Raw genomic sequence first — 18,008 nt, 5'->3', positions numbered from 1 at the left:
ACATCTTAATTGTTCAGGTTTTACTATGTACAAAATAAATTTATTAAAATGGCTTTGGTCACGCTAGCTTAGACTGGTAAACAAGGTTCTAGGTGTCAAGTTAATTTGTTTTTCAGGATATAAGCAGTTCACAATGGAGTCGTGGTCCCGACCCTGATGTATGAGAGCAAAGTATGGATTTGGAAAAACTGGAGTGAAAGTGGCTGAAAGCATTTGAAAGAAATGAAAGTATGACTTAATGTGAAATCACTGTGAATGGGATTAAACTAAAACAGGTAGAGGAATTTACGTACCTGGAAAGCATGTTAACTAGGGATGGAATGACTTAGCAAGATATTGAAAGGAGGGTAAGTTCCGGGAACAGAGTGAACGGTGCACATAAATCAACCTTGGCAAATAAATGTTTGTCGCAAGAGGGATCGCATTTCGACAGCATTTAACCTACTTTCATCATAATTTTTCCATTTCCATACTCTGCTCCTATACATTAGAGTTGGCACTAGAACTCCATTGTGAACTGCTAGTTTAGCCTCTTGCGATAAACATCTAATACTATGCTTATATAAATGCGCGAGTAAAAGGAGTGCATTGTCCAATAAACAAGTTTTTTATTAATGTTTTTTTGCGTTATTTTTGCCAAATATTTTTTGAAGACATCTGTTGAAACTATTTTTCATTAAAAATAAAATCATTTACAAAATTTTATCTTTGTCACTCAAAATAATAAATTATTATATTTCAAATAAAAGACATCCGGATCGCGACTATCGTGACTCTATGAATTCATACCACCTTAATTTTATATCAAAGAAGTGCCGAATAACATAAGTATATATTAAAAATTCTGTCTCATCATTTTTGAGATAACATCACTAAAAATTGCCATAATCAAAAACCATTATAATCCATCGCTTTGTATGGTAGTCCACAATTTATAGTTAGTTTCGTGGGATTTAAAGTTGAATCGTTAAACCACCGTGCACGTTCACAAATTATATCTAACTAGCTGATCCAACAGACGTTGTCCTGCCCGAACGTTGGCTTGCCTGCTATTACCTTGGAAAAATATTTTTATTGATAAGTAGGTAGCTATTTACTTGCTTAGTTGAATTTAATCTCAAAAATAAAAGTTATTAATATTCAAATATTGAATTTAAGTAAGTCATGTATCGTTGAATTCCAAAACATAAAATAATTATTTTTTAAGAATAGAATTCTTTTCGCAAATGTCAAACTCGGCTCTTCTCACCAACAGGGGTGCACTTTATTCATGAACGCAATTTACCAAAAATTCAGTTAAAATGAATTAATGAAAATAAATCATAAGGAATGTAAGGAAAGAATCTGATTGCGATTTATAAAAAGCTAATTTTGTTTGTAAACATTAAAAACAAAAATTTTTAATACAACAAAATAACATCCTTCCATTTTTTTATACATGCGTTCTCCTTAAATACAATCCTGGTAGGTCGGTGAAAAAAAGATTTATGCTTCTAACTTTTTTTTACCGATTCTATTGAAAATATTAATATCTACGAACACGTGCAGCGCAAAGATCTACATTGCGCTGAAAACCGCAAATAAATTAACTTAACCGCTAAGGAGAAGTTCAGTAACATCACAAGTACAGAAAATTATATACATAAAGATACATACAGACAAAAAAAACTTAATTTGAAATAATCTGACCGATTGAAATGGATTATGTATGTGATTTATTAATCACAAAAAATCTCACGCACCAAAAACTTATAAATTCCTTTTTTAGTTATTTTACTGTACATCGCTTATTTCTTTATATAAAAAATACAAAAAAACAGACAGAAATACTTCGTTTCAAGATTATGCCACTGCATGACATCACCAGCTCTATTTTGAATATCATAAACTTTTCTGATCACACAAATTTAAAATACACGAATTTTGGCAAAAAATCTCTGGAAAATATTGACCATTCCCAAAATAGTAAACTGCCCGATGAACTAAAGGGAAAACGAAAAGTCGACTAGCAAATCAGAAAGTGTTGTCATTCAAAAATATTACTTAAATCTTTTTTATAGTGATAGTTATTGATAAAATTTATAAAGATAGTGTATAATACTGTGTTTTATGTTTCTTGTATTCTGTTTTCTTACTATTTTGGATTATATTAACTGATATTTTTTATTGTCACAAAAATATTTTCTTTTTATGTACCGTCCTAAATGAGTTTTTTAAATTACTTCTGGGAGTATAATATCTTGCTCATGTGTTGTATATTCTATTTATTATATTCTAGCAGCATTTTTATACTTTAAAACGAGACAACACGGCATAGTTGAATTCAAATCGGGAGTTACGTACTGAGCGACGTCTACAAAGAAACTAATGTTTAGTCGCCTTCTGTTTGATGCGCGTATGCGGTTTCAGGACTATTCCTTATTCTATAATATATAGGCTTTAAATGTATTAAAAACAGATTTTTCATCGTTTATCATATAATTTGTAATGTAATTTTATTCATATTTGTTAATACTAGTAATTACTTAACCAATGTTATTAATTTTGACTCTTTCTGGTGACACTCTAGCTAACTATAAAAAATGGACGTTTATTTTTAACGAAAATAATCAACCATGAAACGATGCGAACGAGCCAACATCCCCAATATATTTCTCTTTTGTCTCCAAATCCTTGCAATTATGGGATTTCTGTCCGCCGTGTCGTACGACTTTTTTGCCGCACGACTATAACACGCACGTGCGCGTCGTTTCTAAGTCTTCAATGTAAGCAATCTTCACACAGAACAGGTAGCTGTGAAATATGGCCCATTAACTTACAAAGAAAGATAGAGGAAGAGTGTTTGTTTAGTTATTAACATATTTTTTAGCCTCGCACGGCATTATCTTCTACCACGGACTCGAGCGAAACACGCAATAATATTTATTATTGCGAGAATAATCCTAATCATTATTTACTAACAGGATTTAGATGGCTACTACATACATTAATCAATAAAAAACATCCATGTTTTTAACACCTATCAAAAATTTATGAATACCAGCATCTTTATTTATTTATTTATACATACATTTCATATATAACAAAATGGCACAAAAACACTCTTACAAATGTTTCTTGTAGTGGGAGTAGGCTCAGTATGTGAAGGGTCGGCATGCCAGAAATATTAATATGCCTAATGTTGCAATCGGTTCCAATCGGTTCCAATCGGTTCCAATATGGGCAAATGCCTATTCTAAGAAACCGATTTGTTTTGTAAGAAAAGAACCCATAAAAAAAATAATTTTGAAGAAATAGAATAACAATTACAGCCCAAAAGAGAAAAAAAAATATGCACAGTTTACGTTAGTATAAAATAAAATTTTAAAAATATATATACATTGAAAAAAATATAGTAGATTTTTAAATTATTCAATGGAATCCATGCAATATTAATTTATGATAAAGTAAACAAAACAACTCTAACCACCTTTTTTTTCTACCGACCTGTTTCAAAGTTATACAAGCTTATTTATCTACTACAACGTTTCATGCTCTTTGTAATGCTTGTTTACATAGGGGATGATGTTAATTATGTATACCCTTCGGGGATTCAGATCAACCTAACTGTAGTCTGCTTCGATCTTACTATAAATTATTCCGTTAAATATAACAAATCGGTATTTTTGTTTGAGAAATATTAATATAATGTCGCAGTAATACAATGACTCAAACATAGAGGACAAGTAATCGATTCTTAATAGGAAAATGTGTAGAGGAAAATATCAATCTTAACTAAAAAAACAAACAATATTTTAAGTTAAGCTTTTATTAAAACATGCTACTTAACTATTAATCTTGATAACATAACAAAGTTTTCTTTTTATATACAGGGTTTTCCAGGGCCAGACCGTGAAACTTCAGAGGAACATTCCTCATGGTAAGCCAGTTGTTAGAAAAAAATCCATGAAAGATTTTCTTCTCAATTGGTCTGGGTGTTGTGGTGAATTTTTCACTACCTCCTTCCATATCCCCTCTTTCCCACCTGCTGACAAGCCTCTAATTTAGAAGCTTAGCTGGTTATTCCTTTCTATAAAAAAAAAAAGCTTTAAAAAAAATTTTTTTTCAAAAAGTCATCTAAAATTTATTTTTCTTAAGATCTCAAAATGGAATCTTTAATTTCTCAAATAGGCATCCCTTCCGCAAACCGCTACCTCTCCCCGACAGAAAAAAAGTGTGATAAAAACGTAATTGACCAACGAAGCGATACGCACCAGAAGCGGACAAGGGAAGCGGCTAGGTAGGAGAGGAGAAGGGGTTTGTGGAGGGACTTCTTATCCGAGAAATTAAGGATTTACTAAATTTTGAGATTACATTTAATTTTTTTTAATGACTTCTTGGAAAAATTTTATTGGGATTTTTTTTGAAGCTCATTATGAGGAATATTTCTCTGAAGTTTCGCGGACTGGCCCTGAAAAACCGTGTATACGCCTCCACTCGTTTACAAGCGATTTTGTTTTTATTTAATTTATCATAATGAATTACCACAAAGCTAGTGGTTCAAATACAAATTTGATATTAATTCATTAAATTGGGAAGAAAAGTAAAGTGGCATATTTAAACTCTGCGTATTTGTAATTTTCTAGTTAACGAGTGTATAACATAATTGATATTTTAAGTATTATTATTTAATATTTGCGGTCTTAAGATTTACCTAAACATTTCTATTTTTGGATCTCTGGTTCGATTCCCGACATGATTGATGTGAAATTTTTATTTTAAAACGGTGTTTTGACACTAGAATATTTCATAATCCCTGGACTGGCACCGGAAGCGCAAGACTGGTTACAAAAATGATCAAGATACGCTGCGATTGGTGTACCAGTGTCCTATGCACCATTAGGTGTGGAAAGGGAAAAAATGAATGTCAGTAACTCACTTTTAGAAAATTGAAATCAAGTTGCAATAGAGTGGGATTTGAACCTCGGAACTTTGATCCGTGGAATCCGCGACACTAGATTATGATATTTTATGTGCATAATGTAAAAAATGTTTTCCTTAATTATGTTTTTTTGTTATTTTTAATTTTTTTTAAACCTTGTTTTTATTTTATTTCTTCCTTCTTTTATCTTTCTTTCTATGCGTAATGTACCTAAATTTCAGATCTATGTATTTGTTACATTGAACATACAAACCTTTATAATTTATGTAATATTACATTTTATTCAGTGATATGCATAATAAATAAATAAATTGGTAGATTTTTCTTCTTAGGTGTAACATAAGTTTTGTCCAGTTTTTTTTACAAATGAATAGAATAACCTCCTTTTGCTCTCACAAGACAAAAAACAATTACAATCAATTAGTTAATAATGTATTCTCTTTTATTATTCTACAAAAAATTAGACGATAATTCATTACATTTTACCGTACACTGCGCAAATATTGCGAACAGCTTTGACATCTTTATTTTCTCGATTGAACGCGAATAGGTGTCGAAAATGCTTTACTTTCGTTTACTTGGCACTCCATTCAAAGGCTTCAAATCAAATAAAATAATTTGCGTAATTTTTTATATAAATAAAACACGAGTGATACTTTAATCCACAAATTTGGAATATCCAGTGACCGGTTTCATCGCTTTCGCGACATCTTCGAGACTGGTATCTTTATTAAAAAGTTAAATGTATTTATACAGAACAGAGGTAAGGATACATAATTCAAAGTTATATGTAAGTAAATTAAATAAAGTTATTTTTATCTTAAGGATCATTATCGACAAATTTTCTATGGGTTAACTAATGAATGGATATAATGTTATTTTAATGAGTTTAAGTATTTTATTTTATTGTTGGTGTCCCATCCTTCGTGAGTGTGGTTTTGTAATGATTTCTGAAAAACAAGGGGTAAAAAATCATTAGTAAAATTATATTACAATGGGGCAAGTAATGGAGAATGCACATGTGTTATCTGTTCATTAAGTAATTCTACGTCGGGTTTATTTTTTAATCTATTAATTTCGAGAATTTCTAATTTGTCAAGTTTATGGCCTTTGGGTGCAATATGAATTATTTTTACATTATTTTTTAATTCGAAGGAATGTTTGTTTTCTATTAAATGATTGGCAAAATTTGAATTATCTTTATTATTAGACCATGATTGTATGTGCTCTTTTATGCGTGTTTTAAAGGCTCTACCCGTTTGGCCTACGTAGCATGTATTTTTACAGTCGTTACAATTAAGAAGGTAAGTTCCTGAGTTAAAATAAAATACTTAAACTCATTAAAATAACATTATATCCATTCATTAGTTAACTCATAGAAAATTTGTCGATAATGATCCTTAAGATAAAAATAACTTTATTTAATTTACTTACATATAACTTTGAATTATGTATCCTTACCTCTGTTCTGTATAAATACATTTAACTTTTTAATAAAGATACCAGTCTCGAAGATGTCGCGAAAGCGATGAAACCGGTCACTGGATATTCCAAATTTGTGGATTAAAGTATCACTCGTGTTTTATTTATATAATAAATTACAATGAACTTCCATCAAGAATTTTCACTTACAAACTTAAATGTTTTAGATAACTAATTTGCGTAAAGTAAAAGCAAATACAATATCTAGTAGAACAGATTTTTTTTTTCCAATGACGTGTAACCTTAATGAATTTTTTTAAACTTTTGGTGCTCATTTTTAAATATAACACAGACACAATATTCTTTAGAAGTTTTTGACAAAAAATATTATGTGTTCTAAGTGATAATGGTGTCAAATGCCCTAAAAATGCCTAGACTTCGATTCTCTTACTTTAAATAACAAAATCGTTAATCTCACTTAATCGATTAACCATTTAAATTACTAGATATCTTTAAGTGTTCATATTACCTAAAACCTAATTTAGAATTTCAAATTAGCGTTGTCAATTTTGTACGGTTTTACCCGGATGTTTTAAATAAATTCAAGTTAGTTGGTATTTTAACGGAGATGGAGAACGTTCCAGATAAACTTTTATGATCACCACGTGGTCTAGTGGTGTGCTTGTTAGGTAACATCGCGATGTCTGTGATTCGATTCCCGATTAGTTCAAATTTGTCGTAATATTTAATGCAATATTTTTTCATTCTTTGAACTCCAGTTACAATGGGAAAGTAACAAAGTTATCTTAAATTATTGTCTACAAAGTGAGATTGAATTTTCATTTTGATAAATTGAATATGCACAAATTATTGGTTTTAAATACATATTAAACTGCTGGTTACTGACTCAATTTCTTCAAATTCGTATGCAAAAATATACATTTTTGTACATAAAATTCAATCGAACATAACTTTGAACCGGATTGTGGTTCCGTGGCTAGTGTCTCAAACTCTCGGATCAGAGGTCCGTGGTTCGAACCCCACTCTACCACAACTCGATTCCCATTTTCTCATAATAATTTATTTACAACTCGTTGAATATAGCCACAAAAATTTGTATAATTGAGTTAGTAATAAGAACGCAGATATTTATTTAAAAAATAAAATAATTATTAAACCAACCCTTTTTATTTAGGCCCTGGACTGGAATCTGGACCCTGATTACAAAAAGATGTTAATAGAGTTTTTTTTTTAATTTTCTGTAAAGTGAAATCGAATTTTCTGTATGAAAATGTGCTCATTTTTATGATTGTTTATTGAAAACATGATCAATTGCAAGTCACCCCAAGAGATGCTTATTTTTTTTACAAATATTTACATTTTCGTTTAACCAAATTGGTTCTACCTAAAAGGCAATTAAAGATAAGGCTGTCGACTTCTCAGTAAAATCGAGGCCTTGAAGTAAAATATTGATCATCTTGCTTTGATATGTCAAAATAACAAATAGTCTAGATATAATATATTTGTCTACCGTGTCTTTAGAAAACATGTTTTTGAAACATTCAAACTGACGCCCTATACATTATGTGAAGATAGGGTTCACAATAAATTACAAGTAGAATAATTATAAAAATATTTCGAGTTTATTATTAAGTACGAAAACGATTTTTCAGAAGTTGAGCGAAACCAGAGCATATTATACGAGAGTAATTTTAAAATAAATTGCCTAATTAAATATTTTACCACAACTTCATAACATAACATGTTTTGTATTCGAATGAAATCGTGTCACAAAATGGCGCCGGCCCAATAAAATATGCATCTCAGTGCAAAACCACGTAAGCCTTAACGATCTTATTAGCATTTTAATTCGTTTATTATCAAGAGATGTCATTCGGTTTATTTGCAAAGTTGTTTCGCATAATATACCTCTGGAAACGACTTAATTAGAGGATTTTTGAGAATATTAGATGCTTAAAATAAACAAGAAAGTTTAGAGGGATTTAAACTTTAAATGTAGGCGTAAAATCGTAACCCTTTCAATGACGAGAAGCCATTTTATTATTATTTGAAACACAATTCTTCAACATGCATGATCTTTTTTAAGTGATCCCGTGTAGGTGGCAAGAACCGTCTTCAGAGTAAACTATGAGTTTTGTGGAAAACTATTTGTTTAAGTACTAGTAGTTTGTAGTTAATTGTATGTTATTCGTGTCGCAGTTGACGATAGGTCAGTTTTATTTTGTTCTGTCGTATGACTTGTATAAAGTACTGGGAACCATGTCGAGTTTTTTTTTGTTTTTCTCCTGTTTTGGTTACTTATTGTTTTGCTTAAGTAAACAAAGCTTTTTTTCCTAGGATGTATATTCTGTACAATAGTTATTTTTCACGGATCTGGGTCCGTTCCGTCATTATTTTTTTCCTTTTTATAACTAAGGTCTTTAAAAAGTCAATGTATCCTTCCGCAATGGCTTCATTTTTTCATACTTCCTCCGGGTTTTCAAAATTTAAGCCGTTTTGTGTGCACATTTATTTGCAGTTTAAGTTTTACCTCTCGGCGTCAAACATAGGACAATCGTGTAATATATGGAGAACGTTCTGAGAGATGAGTCCATCGCAAGAGCAGCAATCATTAACTTATTTTTATATGCATGGATATATTTTAGAAAAGCACCATGACCTGAAAGCATTTGAGTTAGCTCGTAAGTCCACCCAAAAGTATCCAATATCTCGGCATTCTTTAAATTTTTGAAAACCAAATTTGTTATTTTGCTTGTATCGCTTGATAAATATCTTTTGTTCCAAGTTTTATATGATTTTTCTTGCACTTTTTTTCAGTGTATGCCATAGGAATATGGTCATAGGCTGAAAGAGTTCTTATTTTGGAAGCTTTCTTCGCTAATTCTTCCGCTTGCTCGTTTTTCATGTAACTATTGTGTGTTTTAATCCACGTCATTGCAATTTCGTTTTTTACTTGTTCGGTATATTTTTCAGCAAGCTCTTTAATTTCATAGATAATTTGATCTGTAGACTTTGGATCATTCAATCTGTGTAGCTTGACATGCTGTCACTGTGTAGCATAATTTTTTGGCATTTTTAGTGTTTCCTCTTCATGGCTTATATTATAGCCACTAGTTAACTTTGGAAGACAATACACTTATTTGCCAACTTTATTTGTCTTTTAGCAGTTTTAAGTTTATTAAAAAAAAAATACAAAATGACCATGTCGAGTTACACATACACGAAGATATTAGAACACAAGTGGAGAACATTTAAGAGAAAGGAATTTATTTATTTTATTTTATTGTATAAACATAAACGGCAAATCTGCCTTTTACAAACATTTATAATAACAACATATTTGGCTTAATATTTTTTTCCTTTTTTTTCAAAAACATGAATTTTAAAAACAAGATTTATAAAAATAAAAAAAATCAAACAAAAAATTATATAAGATTTATATATTTAAAAAAATAACCTAAAAATTATACAGTATATTCAGTAGAAAGTTTAAATAATAAAACATTCTACAGTAAAACAACAAGAAAATCATAAGTACTGTTTCACGCGGCTAGGGAAAATGAACAAAAAACTGTATATGAAATGCATGAATAAATAAATATAATTACCATTCACCATCTTTGGAAAAGTTCAAAAGGTTTGTTCCATAGGAACAATACCCTACACTAAATATATCAGATACGTGGGAATAACTATTGCCGAGTTCATGAAGTCTATTTAATACTGCATTACAAGTTTACACTGTCCGTGAATTGTTGTTACAAAACGGTGGCACCTGTCTAGTCATTCTTCCAGGCACCCTGAAGTTGATGAGAGATAACAGTTCAGGGCAATTCCATATTGAATTTACAATTTTGAATAAATATATAAGGTCTATAATTTTCCTTCTATCGTTAAGTTTTAACAAATTTAATGTTTTTAGTAAAATATCGTAATTAAAAAATTCATGACTGATTCTAAGTTTTAAATTTATATACCGTAAGAATTTAAATGTTAAATTTTAGGTATTTGCAGTGCGTATGACCTGTCAATGGCTGGTTTAGTGGCTACGTTTTACACACTGTTCAACATTCACCATTTTGTCTGTTTGAATATACATATTTCTACAAGTCTCCCGTCTGTGAATTCTTCATTTTTGTGAAGTCAAAGCACAAAAATGTTCAACGTCCTACAGACTTCGCTTCCCCTGCGTTCGAACAAGACATCTTCTCATTGGTACCGTTGATTGTATTTTTTAAACAAAATAATATCTGGCCGTTTGCGCTTAATGGGTTAATTGTTTAATATTTTTGGCAACCCTCATTAACATGGCTTTCGGCATTTGAATTTAAATACACTTAAAATTTAAGAGTAATTTTTTTCGCACGATTCTTCCAGTTATTTGAACGTTTTTTATTTAAGCGTTTTCTCGTCTTCATTATGTACCAAATCGTAAACTTTATGCAGTAGTTTAACGTTTTTTTTCAGTCACTGCGTAGGAATTTAAAAATACTGTAAATATTTTTTCTTTATTATTTAATCTTAAAAGTGAATAACTCCACATTTTTATGTGTGTTCTTATAATAACAGTGTAGACATACATACTGTGGATGCAGCGCATCCCTTGAATATTTGAAAATAATAACATTTATTTTATTATTAAAAATTATAAAGATAAAAATATATAATATTCCAAAAATTATCGCCAAAAATATTTATTCGCACGCGATTTAAAAATTCAACTAAAATTTTCAGTTTACAAAGCTACCAAGATGTATTTATGACTGTAGTTGTAATCTATATTACGATGTGCAACTGTGTAACCAATATTTAAAATTGGATTTATTTTCAATAATATGTGTAACATTTACATTTTTAGTTATATTATAATTTGTGTACTATTAGTTATTTTATGTTATGTTTAATTTTTATGTGACAACATTTACAATCAACCATATTATGTGGAAGCCTCTAATTGAACTTAACGATACGTATTTATAATACAATTGTATCTTATAAATTTATAAACAATGTCCGTTGGCTTTCTTTTCAATGCAATTAATAAAAAAAATAGTATGAACGTCATTATTTGCTGTCAGCATACCTACTGATAATATTCACCGCACGCGCCTGATGTATATTTTTTATAAATTGTTTAACACATAATTACGCACTCGGTGGTGTATAGGGCATCGCATTGGAACACCAAATGCAGAGTATCTCCAACATCTGTTGCGTAGAAGTAAGTCGATGATCAGTCTTACGATGTAAAAGTCAGCTCAAAAACAGTCAAACATTGCGGTGTAAAACCACATTTTAAAACAATAATTCACGAAGACCTTGCCTATCTGTATTCTTCATCTGCCTGAACACAGAATATTGTTCAGTATTAAATAACTTAATTATGTTAACGATGCCTGGAATATTCCGAAAATACAGCGCGTTGTTGCTACACACAAGTATGTTTAATTATTTTTATCTCTTTATAAATGAGGTAAGTTGATTATTGCCTAGGTTATTTTTACTCAGTTCATAAAAATATGATAATTGAGTACGCAAAAACCGCCAGTTCATGTAAATTATTTTCTCGTTCACCTGCACGGTTTCCGTGGTGTAGCGGTTATCACATCCGCCTAACACGCGGAAGGCCCCCGGTTCGATCCCGGGCGGAAACATTATTTTTTTTTTTTTAACACACTACCGTATTTTTAAATGGTTTAAAAAATAAATAAATATATTTTCGTTTAATATACGTGTAGACGATAAATACAATAAGCGGTTTTAGTCTTGTACGCAAATTTAAAATCCTAAAAGTAATTAAGACATGATTTATTCATATACCTGGCATTGAAATCACGATAAAATTGGTTTATTAATTTTGTGACCGGGTGGATGAAGACTACTGTTCGGTCTGTGAAATAGAACCAGAAACCTGGTGGAGTGCTTTCGACTTGATGGCTGCTTTCAGGAAACATCCTAAAATATGAAATATTAGTAGCGGTTGGCGCGTTCACTCACCATTTGCAAATATATCCCTGGTTCGATTCCTGGCAAGGTGGATGTGACTCTCTCTTAAAATTGGTTCTTTACTGCAATATTTCACTGTCCCTAGACTGGCATTTGCAGCGTTAGACTGATCACCTTACTGTGGAGTTACAGATGATAAAGACACGCTGCTTTGTCTTTACCAAAGCAGTGCCATATGCTCCATTATCTGCAGATGAGAAATTGATAATTATAATTTATCAAAGAATATAAGCAGCTTGTTCACCACATACCACACACCGCATCTGAGGACTTAAGTCTCCTTGGCTAAAAACTCTAAAAGTCGCTCGTTGCCAAACGAGAAAAGCTGCCCGAAGAAGCTCTTTGTGATCTGGTAGCTTTAGCATCTTTGTGCTGATTGCTTTGTGCTCCCCATAATTGGTAACATAAATTATCACTTAAATATTATATTATAATTATGAATATATCATTTTTATTATTTTATTATTTGTATGAAAATCAATGTACACTTTAATACAGAACACCAATTTTGTTTTCGTTCCTGTGAAATAACCGAATAAAGACAGATCGATCGAGTAGAAAATTGTCTCTTTACAAACATTAATCTAATATTCTCAGTTAAATATTGCACGCTTTGTATACGTAATTATATCTCTAGTAATTTGCTGAGCTTGTCGACCTGTTTTGTATTTATAAACCCGTTATGTCCAATTTCCTTTCCATAATGTTTTCATACGTAATTAAATTGGCTTGCATCTCATTTGATATAATTTCCGGCCGTATAATTAAGACGTCTGGTTAGTTCAAGCGAATTTAGCTCTTGAAGTACAATAAAAAAGGCGTAGAAGATAACCATCGCTTCCATTGAAATGAAAATACCGCCCGATTGTACTAACTTTAATGAATAAATTCTTGCGTAGATCAGTTAAGCAATTAATTACATTTACATAGGTAAGTTAGTGTTTATCAAATACTTTTAAGCATTCATTCAATTACATTAAATTAATGACAAATTAGAAATTAGGATGGATATCTCATCAGTGACGGAGAATAAGGACTAAGAAATGGATAATGAAGGTGGGATGCGCACAAATTGATGAGTGGATCAGGTCAAATAGGCAGAAAGATTATTATTTTTTTATAGTGTTTTTATTTGTGAATAATTAAAAATCTTCTATAGGTTATATCCGTTCCATATTTCCCGGTATGATTTTTGAAATCTAACTTTTATTTTTAGAAAAATTACATGGACTTTTGAAATATCCCGGTTTACCACACTTGAAACATTTACTTATATTTGATCGACAAACGATGAGAATCGAATTTGAGTATAATTAAAACTACACATTTAAATTTGTTGCACCAGAGAGGGAAAACATTTTTAAGAAGGGAATATGGGAGTCTAGGCATTTACAAGACTTATGATATAAACAACTCCCTAGGGAGTAAATCCAGCCATTCTGCAAGCATTTGGACATACTCAAAACATTAATGAACTAACTACCCGGTAAAAGAAGAAGTATGCAAAAGTGGAAAATTGTTTTCAGGCGTTGCCTAGTAGGTGAATTGGTTCAGCCGGTTGATAAAGGATTCAGCTCTTTTACTTCACAAAAGTGTTCAGATGGAAGATTTGAGGAAATGTGGATGTTTAAACATGGGAAGAATGGTGAATGTTACACAGTGTGTAAAGTGGCCACTTAAACTAGCCAATGACAGGTCATAAGCCCTGTAAACTCCCATATTCCCTTCTTAAAAATGTTTTCAATCTCTATTGCAATAAATTTGAATATGAACAACTCCCTAGGGAGAAAATCCAGCCAGTCTGCAAGCATTTGGACATACTCAAAACATTGTTGAAAACTCAACGTTTTCACGAGCCGGGGTTGCTCACGTGTTTGCCAGATGATGTGAATTGAATAAAAAATCAGGTTTTCTCACTAAAAATCTTTCTGTTTGTTCTTAATTGGTACACGAATCACTTCACTTCACAATGTTACGAGTGCTGATAGATACGTCAGCCATATTTTTAGTGATATTCAATTTAAATATTTTCTTATTTGTGCGCCGTTTTCTGTGTGCTGAAATCATAGCAATTTGACGGATTCCAACGCCAGTCCACAGTATTCGTCTGTTTTTGACTTGTAAACGATTACATGAGTACCATTCCCCGTAACCACATAACGCTGTCCGACGTCCAACTAATCACGTTCATTGCAAATACACGTCAGAATTCCGTCCATTTTGCGTTAGCACAGCTCACCGTGCCTCAAACCACAAATCAAGCCAATCGAAATTGTCAAATGCAATACGCCATGCACCTTACAATTATTGCACCTCAAATGTATGTAGTTTGTCCGAGAAGTGCAACCAACTTAAAATTAGGTGCACAGTAAATATTTCAACTCAGATATAGTATGAACCCATGAAACCAGATATGAAGATCATTTTAGAGAAGGGCACATGCCTATCTGGGTATTAACAGGGCATATGGCCTGCCATTGCCAGACAATGACCACATTTCTTCAATTCTTCCATCTCATCTATTTATTTTTGTGAAGTTGAATTTCTGAAATGGTAACTTACCGTCACGCTTGCGAAATAACCGAAACACTCATATTTAGTTGTGATATTTATTGTACAGAGCCCTTCAGTTGATTTTAACATAAAAAGCATTATAAATTATACAAAATAATAACAACAACGATGATTTGAGATGCAATGATGTTGATTTATTAACCCTTGGAGACTGCTGCGAGATATGACATAGATTTATTTATTTATACATATATCAACGGTTCAAAGAACCTTTTTCAAAAAACAATAATTTACAGAAATAATCACAGCAGTGCACAATAAACATGTAGTACATAGTATGAAATAATAGAAAAATTAAAACTAAAAAATTTAGTGAAGATATAATACAAAATACAAAAAATAAAAATGAAACATAACATCTCTAAATAAAATATAACAATAACCATGAGAAAATCTTATGTTCTAAATATAAATATAACACCGTAAAGTTAGGAATAACTAGATAATCACAATTAATTTAGATTTATATACTTTTAAACATGTTGTCCATATATTTATTGAAACATATATTTAAACTATAATTTTTAATTTTTATTTACGCCATTATTCAATAATATACATGCTTCCACTTCCTATTATGTTGTATCTAAACTCAACAAAGGGCTCTTGGCTTTATAGAGTTTGGGATACGTTGTTTTTATTTTTTTGTAATATATATCGATTTGTATAGATAAATAAAAAAATGGAATACTTTATATACCCTTATTATGAAAAATATTTTTAAAAAAATAATTGTTAATTTGCGCTTTTATATACCAGTAAATATTTATATGTCTTTTGCTTAATGAAGTACGATGTTACAGAACCGTTTCCATGCGGATGTTTAGGACAGTATTTTAAAAGTTAATGCAAATTTAAATTTTTTTTATACTCTTTTTTTTCCATTGTGTTATTTGCATCTTAAATATAACGTTTTAAAAAAAGACATGCCTACGGCATATGACTAAATAAAAATACTTGTTTTTTAAAATAAAGAAATTTCTGTTGTATAAATATTTACATCGAATCATAATATTCAGAAAGTCATCACAAGTATATTTAAGAGGTCTACAAAAAAAACTTTTTTTCTGACTTTTTTGTTCTATAAATTTTTATTTTATTTATTTTATTTTATTTTATTTTATTTTATTTTATTTGGGATTTTGTATGCGTGAATGAATGAGGGAGAGGATACATGTGCGTGTGGGAATGAATGAGGGAGAGGGTGCGTGTGTGTGGGTGCGTAAGTATGAAAAAAATATTTGCTTAAAACTTGTAAATTGTATTAAAAATGGTACAATAAAGAGCTTAGTAAAAAGTTAAAAACCTTTTTGTTAAAATTCAAATGACAAAATGATATAAATTGTTTTTTTTTTAAGTATGTTAAATTTCAAAATCGTATTCTGAAAAAAAAAAGGTATTTTATTTTTAAATTTAACTGAAACACATCGAATGAATAATATGCGACGAGTCCTATACAATACAGTAGGTAACCACAAAATGCAGTAAATACGAAATAATGACAACAATAAAATAAGGTTTGACAATACGCGAACGTTGATTCAAAACAAACCCACAAATGCATATTATATGCACCTACATAATATAAAAATAAGAATAACATATAAGTTTAATAGAAATTATTCGGATTATAAAAATCAAGTGTCACAAACAGTTGGCCCGCAGTACGGGGATACATAAGAAATATTATTATATACATATTTTATGAAAAAGATTATAGTTTTATCAAATATTGAGTAGGAAAAGAGTTTTTGTTTATATTTAAAAATATTATTTTTGGCATTTAGCTAATGATTTATGGTGTGATTAGATGAATGTAATAATTATTAACAACATGTAGCATTTATTATTTACTGGGCGAGCTATAAATATTTTTACATCAAAATAAATACACACATTTATTGTGACCATATTTGTTTCACACAAGCCATCCCCTACCGCTGTCAATAGACCGGTTTCACACAGACCTTACCCGGCGCTTGTAGGTAATGTGTGTTTCTGACAGGTATACGAAAAGGTTTAATAGAGGAAATATTGTATTATGGATTACACCCAATAATAATCTGAATTCTTCGTGTACGATTTCGGTGCGAGGTCAGTTTTTTAATAAATGTACATAAATAAATAATTCTTATTTAAAAAAAATATTTGCTCAATTTTTATTCATATTTTTTACCGGTCAAGGATTTAAACTAAAAGGCGAATAATTAATATGCTTATTTTTATTCTCAGTATTTTTAATCATTTTCAATTTTTGATGAAATTCCGTACAGATTCACTCTCATAACTGGCTAATTTTTCTTCTGCATACATAAATATATGTTCATAAACTATGAAAATGTGCTAATACTTTTTTTTTCTTTCTTTCCAGGTAAGTTACCAGATATTCTTGCTATATTTATCAATAACATTCCTCGGTAAGTCCATTTTTAAGTCCCATGCTTTACAAACTCTAAAAACATATTTTTTTTTTTCTAGCTATATACACTCAGTTCTTTGCATTAAAATATTTGTAACCTGATTATATCAGAAGGTTCCGAATGTAAAAGAGAACGTATAGATTTATGATTACAAAAAAATGTTCTTTTAGATAGATACGTAGAGAAAACTTAAACAAACACAATGTAACATTCTGCCTATATTTGAAACAACCAGCATTCTTCTTGTTTTTTATATTTTATATACCTTGAGCTTAGTGATACAACTAGATAACTTATAAATCAGCATTTTTAATAAACCACTAAATACACATTTTTGTATCTCCATCGATGAACGCTAGAAACAGTCGTGCAATCAAATCATATAACGAAGATTTGAATGCACGATTTGTCTATTTGTAGCATACATGGAGGAACATACGTTTTCAGTGGTTATCTAGTAATAACATTAAGCCTACGATATAAAGTTCTGTACTGTAATTCAACTACTATAATTAGTCCTGGCCCGTTGGGGTGCAAAAATATGCAAAAGAAATATTCGTGATTTATTTATTTTTCACTTATTTGTTTATAAATTTGTATAAACCACTTATTTTTATTTTTTTTAAATTACACTTCGACCGGTT

At 30.4% G+C, this 18,008-nt stretch overlaps 1 protein-coding gene and 1 non-coding gene across 3 annotated transcripts in view; both read left to right on the top strand.

Moving 5' to 3' along the window:
• Window positions 1-18,008, top strand: part of pxb (putative Hedgehog signaling attenuator pxb) — a 630,755-nt gene that overhangs the window by 75,680 nt on the left and 537,067 nt on the right. The window lies entirely within an intron of this gene.
• On the top strand, window positions 11,946-12,018 carry TRNAV-AAC (transfer RNA valine (anticodon AAC)). The gene has a single exon. It is a non-coding gene; the product is annotated as a tRNA-Val (tRNA).

This window comes from Micrasema longulum, unplaced genomic scaffold (assembly GCF_059751315.1).
Source record: "Micrasema longulum isolate JH-2025_06_02 unplaced genomic scaffold, ASM5975131v1 h1tg000141l, whole genome shotgun sequence".
Taxonomy (NCBI): domain Eukaryota; kingdom Metazoa; phylum Arthropoda; class Insecta; order Trichoptera; family Brachycentridae; genus Micrasema; species Micrasema longulum.
The sequence above is the reverse complement of the archived record's forward strand: the minus strand, read 5'-3'. Positions and strand labels throughout refer to the sequence as shown.